Source organism: Spermophilus citellus, assembly GCF_964194105.1.
Source record: "Spermophilus citellus genome assembly, chromosome: 16".
Classification (NCBI taxonomy): domain Eukaryota; kingdom Metazoa; phylum Chordata; class Mammalia; order Rodentia; family Sciuridae; genus Spermophilus; species Spermophilus citellus.
Window position 1 is genome coordinate 70,555,388 of NC_138196.1, and position 9,924 is coordinate 70,565,311.

The following is a 9,924-nucleotide window of genomic DNA, read 5'->3' on the forward strand; positions in this document are numbered from 1 at the left end:
TCAGAAACACAGTCATTGAAACCTTGTTTCTAGATACTAATTTGCCAAACTGGGGGGTTTCTTTTTTTTCTTGCGTGGGGATTGAACTCAGGGACACTCAATCACTGAGCCACCTCCCCACCCCTATTTTGTATTTTATTTAGAGACTGGGTCTCACCAAGTTGCTTAGCATCTGGTCGTTGCTGAGGCTGGCTTTGAACTTCAGATCTTCATGCCTCAGCCTCTTGAGCCTATGTAGAATGGTTTATGTCTACTGATATCATTTGGTTGCTGCAAGCATTGGTGACAGACAAGTCTTTCCAGTTAATGACTTGAAAGTATTTCTAGGGTATCATAATCTTATTTTACAACAGAAATCCAGGTCATTTGTTTCTCAAAAATGACTTAGAATGATCAGTAGAAAATAGATGTACTTTTTTAAAAACAATATTTTTAGTTATACATGTATGACAGTAGAATGTATTTTGGCAGAATTTTTTTAACTTTATTTTTAAAAATTCATTTTTTGACTGACACAAAAATATAAAAAATTGTTCATGCTTATGGGGTACCATGTGATGTTTCAATATATGTATGCTTTGTGTAATATTTAAATCAGATTAAATATATCTCCTGAAACATCATTTTTATAGTAAAAATATCAGAATTCTTTCTTCTAGCTTTTTGAAATACGTAGTACATGATTATTATCTATAGTCACCCGACTCTGCAATGCACACCAGAGCTTCTTGACACTATTTCACTGTAGCTTAGCACCCACTGATCAGCCTTTCCCCACTTCATCTTCTATTCTCCTCAGGCCCTGATGACCACCATTGCACTCTCAACTTCTATGAGATGAACATTTTTTATATTGCACACTTGAGTAATATCATGCACTATTTGTCTTTCTGTGCCTGGCTTATTCCATTTAATATGATGACCTCCTGGAGAGGTTGTAGGAGGACCTTTTCGACTCTGATTTTGAAGTCATAGCATTTTAGAACAGTAGTATTAATGGCTTTTCCCAGGATAATAAAATTTCTTAAGAAGTCAGATTTTAGATGATTCCAAGATATGGCTACCAGACTCTTTGTTAAAGATGATACAGTCCTTAGAGTTCAACAGCAGGGAATACACACACAAAGATGCCAGGTGCTACCATACAGACATACATTTGTCTAGGCTACTGTGGGAACAGAAGTGAGAGAAGTCAATCCTGCCTTGGGTAGGGAGGAGAAGACAAAGAAGATAGGGAAATAATTCACAAAGAACATGTCTTGGGCTGAATTACAGAAAATTTTGAGATTAAACTTGAGGACAGGTTTAGAACTGTGAAACGGCTCAGTAAGTTTTGAAACCAGCAGATAGTTAAGTATGACTGAAGGGAGTTTGGAGATGGAATGGAAGAAAATAGTCCCTGAAACTTGAAAGGTACTGAAAGCCAGATGACCTCTTTAGGGACTTTACTAAAGAGTGTATTTTGTTCTAGAAGTAGTGGAGGACCCTACCCACAAGGTCCCACACTGTTTACTGACATTTTCTTTTTTTTTTTTTGCTTCAAAGGAGGGCGTTTTTTTTTTTTGTTTTTTTTTTTTTAATTAAAATGATGAAAATGATGTTGGCATTTCATATCCTACAATGAAGGGACATTTCTGTACAATAAGGAATTATCCTTGCACATAAACTATCATGCTATATACTCATGTAGATAAAAATTTATTTACAATTATCTGAATTTAGATTTAATTTTATATGTAAACAGATGATTTTTCAATTTAAATATACATTAATTTTTTTCTAACAATGTAATAACCCAATTAATTAATAATTGCGCTGTTAATGTCTGGAAATTTACCAGGTGCTGATCATCATTTTGGAAAATTATGCAATTGAGAACGTCATCCTTGATACTTGAATCAACATAATTATATCCGACTACATTGTAATTGTCACAATTGGTAGAGATACAGGTTTGAGAATCTCATTACTTATGTACTTCTTTTTTTAAAAAAATACTTTTTAATTGTCAAGGGATCTGTATTTTATTAATTTATATGTGGTGCTGAGAATCAAACCCAGTGCCTCACATGTGCTATGCAAGTGCTCTACCACTGAGCCACAAGCATAGCACCACTTATGTACTTTTTCTTATTTTAAATGTTTTTTTTTTTAATTTTGTTAAAGATTTTTTTTTAACTGACATGTTTTATTTTATATTTTGAAAATGTTACTTTCCTGGAAAATGAATTAGAGGGGAAAAGGTGGAGGAAGGCAGATTTGGAAATTATTGATAAAAGTAGGACAGGGGGTGATGATGAGGATGTATGAGTGGTTAAGATGGGGAACTGAGTGTGGATGATGGGAGTTAAGGAACAGGAGTTGAAAGGATTTGCAATGGTAAGTATGGGGAAGAAAAGAAAGAAAGATGTGAAATGGCTCAGGTTTGAGTAGGTTTATGGTAGGTGTCAGTTTAGGAAAAGGGGATGTTATTTTGCACTTTTAAATATTTTAGCCTAAACCACAATTTGTCAGATAGGAAATAATTATTACCATTTTACAATGAAGGAAAAAGAAATTTTGCTCCTTGTTTTTTTTTTTTTTTTTTTTTTTTTTTACAGCTAGTAATTGATGAAATGATATTGAACACAGAGTTGTCTGACTCTGGGATCTGAGCTCCTAAACCACCATTTGCCTCACAAGACAATGATCAGTTACAAAATTTTGAAAAGTTTGAATTGTGTAATAGAAAAAGAAGTGTTACCAAAAAGATCAGGAAAATAAAAATTATTAAGTATATATATTAAAAAGAGTCACTAGTGCTAAGAAATTCTATGAGACATATTCAATACCTACATGCCTTAGTGTAGATTAGACACTAAATAGTTCAAGGCCAGTTCAGTATACAATTTTCTATTCATCCACTTACGTGTTGCTCTCAAAATTCCATAATAAAGATCCCTATGATAGCAGTTTCATCATTGAGTGTTTAATTTCATCATTAAGTGTTTCATTCTTCTATGCTCCATTGAGTTAAAATTCCATATTCTGGTACCCATTAATTAGTTGGGAAGAATGGTTTTTAAAATAATTTGTAAATTACTGGTTTCAAAAATAGATGTAATTAATAAAAAATTATAAATTATTTTTCAAATTCATGTACAGGTTGTTAATGATCAAATGCCAATATTAGTCACATACTGTTAACGATGTTGTTGTTGGTGTGTTGAATTTTTGTAGGAATGTATTTTGAAAATTTTCAGCAAAAACTTAGACTTCTAAGGAATTTATTTGATTTTTTTCAGCAAAAACTTAGTAATATGCTTCTATTGCATCTTCATTTTGTCTATTTTGCTTTAAGAGGCATTTTGATATTTTTGCTTTAAGAGGCAATTTTTACTTTTGATTTGGTAAACATTTACATGTAGTGTTTTGTTTTGTTTTAAAAAATATTCATACAATTAGATCTCTACAAATAAGTTGATAGGGAAGAGTTATGTAAAATAGTCAATGGCAAAATTTTGTTGTACTCATGCATATTTAAAAATGTACAACTTAGTGTTTTAAATAAGAATGAATATCACACACTATTAATAACATTATTTGGTCAGTGGCCATATTTGAAGAACTTGACATTTTTCCTTTTTTCAGATTTTTACCTCTTCAAGGCAATTCACAGAAGAGGAGATATAAATGATCAACAAATATATGAAAAAATGTTCAAAATCTCTAGCAATTAGAGAAATGCAAATTAAAACCATACTGAGATTTCATCTCACTGCAGTCAGAATGGCAGTTACCAAGAATATAAGTAACAATAAACGTTGGCGAGGATGCAGGGGAAATATTCACTCATACATTGCTGTTGTGACTGCAAATTGGTACAAAAACTCTGGAAAGCAGTATGGAGATTCCTCAGAACACTTGGAATGGAGCCACCATTTGACTCAGTTATCCCACTGCTCCATACATATCCAAAGGAGTTAAAATCAGCATACTACAGTGACTCACCCACAGCAATGTTTTGGGAAGTTAATTCACCATAACTAAGCTTTGGAATCAATCTAGGTGCCTTTCAGTAGATGAATGGATAAAGAAAATGTAGCATATATGGACAATGTATTTTCCAGTAAATGGATGGAACTGGAGATTTATCCTGCTAAGTGAAGTAAGCCAATCCCCCAAAAAACAAAAGCTGAATGTTCTCTCTAATATGTGGATGATAACACACAATAAGGGTGCAGAGAATAGAAGTTCATCAAATTAGACAAAAGAGAATGAAGGGAAGGGTGGAGGATGGGAATAGGAAAAAGAACATATCAGACATAGCTTTCATATGTTCATATATGAATACACAACCTGTGAAACCACATCATTTACAATCAGTCCACAAAAATGGGATCCTAATTAGAGTAAGTTATACGCCATGTATGTATAATATGTCAAAATATACCAGTCATGTATATCTTTAAAAAAAACAAATGAAAAAACAATTTTATGTGTTTAAGCATGTAAATCAAATGCAACCCATAGGATGTGTCTGTCAATTCACCAAAATGTAGGCAAACTAAAAATTAAAAAAAAAATGTTTAGCCTTCCAAATAAATGTTTAAATGCTATTAAAATTAAGTAGTTTTCAATATGTTAAATTGGCCAAAAAAAAAAAAAGACAAATATCATTTGTATGGCAGAAATTACAAAAATTATCATTGTTCTCCACTACTATTAGTATTAACTTTTATGGAGAGTAACAGCAAAATGTATAGTTTTTCATACCTTTGGTCCTAGAAATTCTACTTTTTGCTATATATTATGATGATATTATGAAGGAAAACTACTTGATAAATATTTTCTTGTAGTTCAAATGAGCATAATGCTATGTATATGGAAATAAGAGGATATTACAAATGATTTCATGCCAACTTAAAAGTCTTCTAGAAAAATAAACATGAAAATTGACATAAGAAAAAACAAATAACAGAGAAGACCCTTAACTATTAAATAGAAATCAAATGGGGGAAAAAAATCAACAGAGAATACCCCAGGTTTAGGTAGCTTTACCAGTGAATTCTATTAAATATTTTAGGAAGAAATATGCAGTTTCTTACAAACTTTTCCATAAAATGGCAAAGAAAAAACAAGGTCACTTATTTCTCAGACTGACATGAATAAACGTGATACCTGAATCTGACGAGGAAATTATAAAACAGAAAAACTACAGGAAGATCTCACTTGCAAATATAGATACAAAAATACTCCTCAGGAAGTGCGGCCCGGGTTCGATCCTCAGCGCCACATACAAAGATGTTGTGTCCGCCAATAACTAAAAAAATAAATATTATAAATTCTCTCTCTCTCTCTCCCTCCCTCCCTCCCTCCCTCCCTCCCTCCCTCCCTCTTAAAAAAAAAAAAGAAAAGGAAGTGAATTAACAACACAAATCCAGGAAATATTTAAGAAAAGGTGCAACAATATTGCCAAAAGTAGGGTTTATTTCAGGAATTCAAGGTTGGTTTAATGAGTCACTCTAGCAATTCCCCCTTCTTCCTTTCTACATCATCATTTCCCCTTATTGGAAAATTTCTCTAATAATTTTTTAATCATTTTTTGGGACCACTTCACCAGCTACTACTGCCTTGTTCCTCAGCTTTCTTTTGAAAACAAACAAAAACACACAAAAAACGCTTACTTTCACAATATTTGTACTGTGTCTCCACTTTCTCCTCTACCATTTTCTCTTTAGCTTATTCTAACCCATCCTTTTCCCCCTCTGATTCATGGATACTGCTCTCTTCAATGTCATCAGTGACTTGCAAATCAACTGTGGTGATCTGAACTCAGTCTTCATCACACTCAGTATTTTGCATGGTTGATAAAATTTTCTAATTTCTGAATTTTTTTCCCCACTTGGTTTCTATTATATCAAACTGTCTTTTTTTTTTTTTTTTTTTTCATTTTCACTGATTGCTCTTTCTCAGATGGGCCACCAATGGCACAATTCCAAGAGATACCACTTTCCTACACCAAAGTACAGATGATGTCCCCGGAATTATGCAGTGAGGCGGCTCGACTTCTCAGTCTCCTTTCCCTGTCTTTTAATGCAAGAGTTGCTGTAGGGCTTTGTGTTTCTCTAACTGTAATTTCTGTGCACAGATCTCTTCCAGACTTCAAACTCAGAAATCTACCAAGTTCCTGCAAACTTATCTACCTTCTCTCCCCTGATATTCCTTTCTTCCTCACTTGACCAATACTTGTCTCTTTGTTAAATATCAAATCAATTTCTTAACTTTATAAGTAGAATATACTCAACAAGACACTTTGAAAAAACAAGGAGTAGGTATACAACCGGCGAGTCATGTCCAGAAATCTATTTTTTAAAAAAGGAATTTTTGCCAGATAGATACATTTAGGTAAGGAGTTTATTGAGGAACTGTCAAAAAATAATTAATGAGGTTTATGTCTTTAAAATTTTTTTCTTGGGTTTAATATGTGGAATTCTTTTAATTAATATTAAAGGAATTCAACTCCTATTAATCGTAGAGAGAAAAGCAAATTCAAGCAGCCCTATCAGTTTTTATGTAGGCCTTTAATCTGTTCTTCTAACTGTGAATAAATCCCTTTAGATTGTGGTTCTTGATTCCTGGGACTAAAAATATAGACATCTATGTTATAAAGTGGCTAAAGAGCAGCAACTCTGGGTTTCAAAAGTCTATACTAGGTCTTAACATGGTGGTGGCAAAATACAAGGCAGCTGCAGATCTGTCTTGACATTCTTTCCACCCTCCCCACCCCCTCCCGCCCCCATAGAAATGCGCTGAAAATATGTAGGTTCCACTTTTGCTCAACCTTAGGTTTCCAGAGCAGTGAGGATTGTAGACAAAATCCATTTACATTCGAATTACTTTTAAAGCTGACATATTGGTATTTGCAAACAAGAATTCTTACCTATGAAATTAGTAATCTTCTTGTGTTCCTGCTACCTAGGCAGGATGCCATCTCACATGCCATTTGCAGTACAGGCAAAAATAATGTAAGGATTGCTCTCTGCAGTCTAAGAGCGTGCAGGTGTGGTAAGGAATTTTGTTTCCATTTCCTCTGGGATCAGAAGATCAGATACATTTAGTTGCTATTTCAGACCTCCCCTGATGCTATTTGGGGCCCCTCTTGATGGCAAGAGCTTGCAGAGTGTGAGCTGATTCTGAGAAACACTTTTCTATGCACAAGGATGTCAGGTTTGGCTGCCCACCCAGTGGAATTCCCCCCGTCCAGCAGGAGAGCTCCTGGGGGCCAGTTGTGTTAGGCTTTCTTCTGGACTCTGACCTAGGGTGACATCACCGTCTCTTGTTCCCACCTGGGCTCTTTCTGTATTTTATTCACTAATTCATAGAGAAATACTTTAAGCAATTATTAACCTCATAATAATAAGAGGATTTTTTTTTCTTTCTAGACACAATGGTGTAGACACTAGAAAGCTAGGAAGTTAGACATTTTTCCTTGCTTTCCCAAATAACAATTGTAGGCCAAGATTTTAGATTTCTTCTAGCTCAAGTACATTAGCTTTTAGGCACCTCATCGTGAGGAAATTCATATTATAAATTCTTCATGAATTTTATGTTATGATAACCAGTGTCAAGTAGAAGGTATTGAGGAGAGAGAAGAAAGAAACATTCTTGAGTGGTATATGAAGCAAACTAATTGAATCTAGCTGTATTCTCTCATCCCTGGCAAGATCAAGCCTCTACTTAAAAAAGAAAAAATGTGGGAAGGAAAGCCCCCAAAATCTTATGTGGCTAGAGTTGTTTCAAGGAGAAGCTTTGTGCTCCAAACAGAAATGCTTTGGAATGCAAAAGGTACAGATGGAGAGTTTTTAATAGTTTGTTGTCAATAATAGCAAAGATTTGGGGAGAGGAAGGAGGGAATGCCGTGTCTTCTGTCTTTCAGTAAGGAGTTTATCAAAGAAAAAAAATACCAAGGCTTTTCTTGTAAGGAGCTAACCTGAAAAGGAGGGGACACAAAGATGGGCAGAAATGATCACTTAGCACCAACTTCTCTGGCTCATAATGTCTGGCATGTGGGAGTCTAAGTATTGAGCATTTGTTGAATGAATGAATGAATGAATGAATGAATGAATGAATGAATGATAGAATAAATTAGAGGGTGTGTAAACAAGTCTGGATGGCGCCTGGCAAAATGCCAGAAGGAGTGGTTTGTAAAGTAAGCCAGCGAGCCATTAAGTGTGGAGATTCCTTATTGGTTGACTGATGTATTTAGTTTATGTTAATTAGATAAGCTGTGTGGAATGTATAAATACCTCTGTTGTCCTACAATAAACGGCTTCCACTCCTGCTGTATCAATGTACACAAGTTGTTCGTCACCCCACGGTTATTTTGCCCAGCTAGCCGGGCTGCGGCAAGGGTGTATTGTTGCCTGTGCTAATTTAATTGAATTTATCTTAGTAATATTTTATTTGACACTTTTAAGTCCCCCCCCCCTTTTTTTTTTACTACTTGTATGGAGCATAATGAAATAAGTTGCTTTAATTAAAAGATTACTTTTTTCTTTTCCTTTTTTTGTTCTAGTATTAGAGATTGAATCCAAGGGTGTTTCACCACTGAGTTATACATCTCTAGTCCCTTTTTTTTTTCTTTTCTTTTTTTTTTTTTTTTTTTGGAGACAGGTTTCTCTAAGTTACTGAGTGAGGGTCTTGCTAAATTGCTGAGACTGGCCTCCAACTTGAGAGATCTTCCTGTCTCAGCCTCCTGAGTCACTAAGATTACAAGCATGTGCCTACCCCTGCATAGGATAAGGATTTCTTGATCAACTAATATGAAGGAAGAAAAGTTCAACTAAATGAAAAAAACACAGGTTAGTATAAATCTTTTAACAATTATTACTTGAAAGTATGACTGACTGTCTCATATTGAATTCAGTGCTTCAATATTTGAATAATAATTTCTTTTTAGGAAATGATGGGAGATTTTAATAATTGAGGTTGAGGGAATAAAGATACTTTGCAGGTGCCAACTATCAAAAAAGGCGATTTCAAAAGAGATATGTATAAACAATTGACTAATATGTTTTTAAAAATGGCTACTGGAAAACTAAAAACGTACCATGTACTATTTATCTAGATATCTTCTAGACATCTAGCAAAGGGTCTTGAAAATAGTATCTAATCTTTCAATTACTATATGGTAATCATTATCAAAGGAGGCAGTACTACTCCCAGGGTTATAAAGTTTTATAATTTTTAATTCTTCCTGAAAAATTCTTACTCTTTTTAAGCGGAGATATACGGCATACATAGAATATTTAAATTTTATGGTGAGGGAATTTTTTAAAAAGTCTATAAAGACTCTTGGGAGGGGCAGTAGCAATGTCAAAGGGGGCTAGGAAACACTGTTGTACATTTGGCTTTTAGTTTATAGAAGATTTTCATCCTCTCCCAGGTTCTGACTAGTGGAACAAATTGTAGAGAACTAATAGCTCTGTGGGGACCAGTTTTTAAAGGGTTGAACCAAAGCAGGACTCTCAGGTAAAAGCTTGTTTATGGAATGTGCTGAGATCTGAGGCTGAAGTGAGGTCACTCTCATTGGAATTGAAGTCCAGTCGTTCCTGCAAGACCATCTGAACCTGAAACAGAAACAGGGAAAGCTCTGTCCCAGGGAGAAAATTGCACACGGAGAACACAGCGTTCCTGCACCCACAAAGGAAAGGGGCAGGCATGGGCTGAGACGGCCTCGACGAGTGAGCAGGGGCCTAGCCGTCTCCAGCTCTTGCAAAGGAAAGAGACTTTATGTTACTTCACTTTTGGGAAATGCGAAGTAGGTGTTTTATTTGTGGGATAAAATTTTGCTGATAACAAAAGTGAAATGTAATCCAGTTTATTTGTTATCTTAAGAAATTATCATTTCCAAGCAGTATGGAGATTCCTAAGAAAACTTGG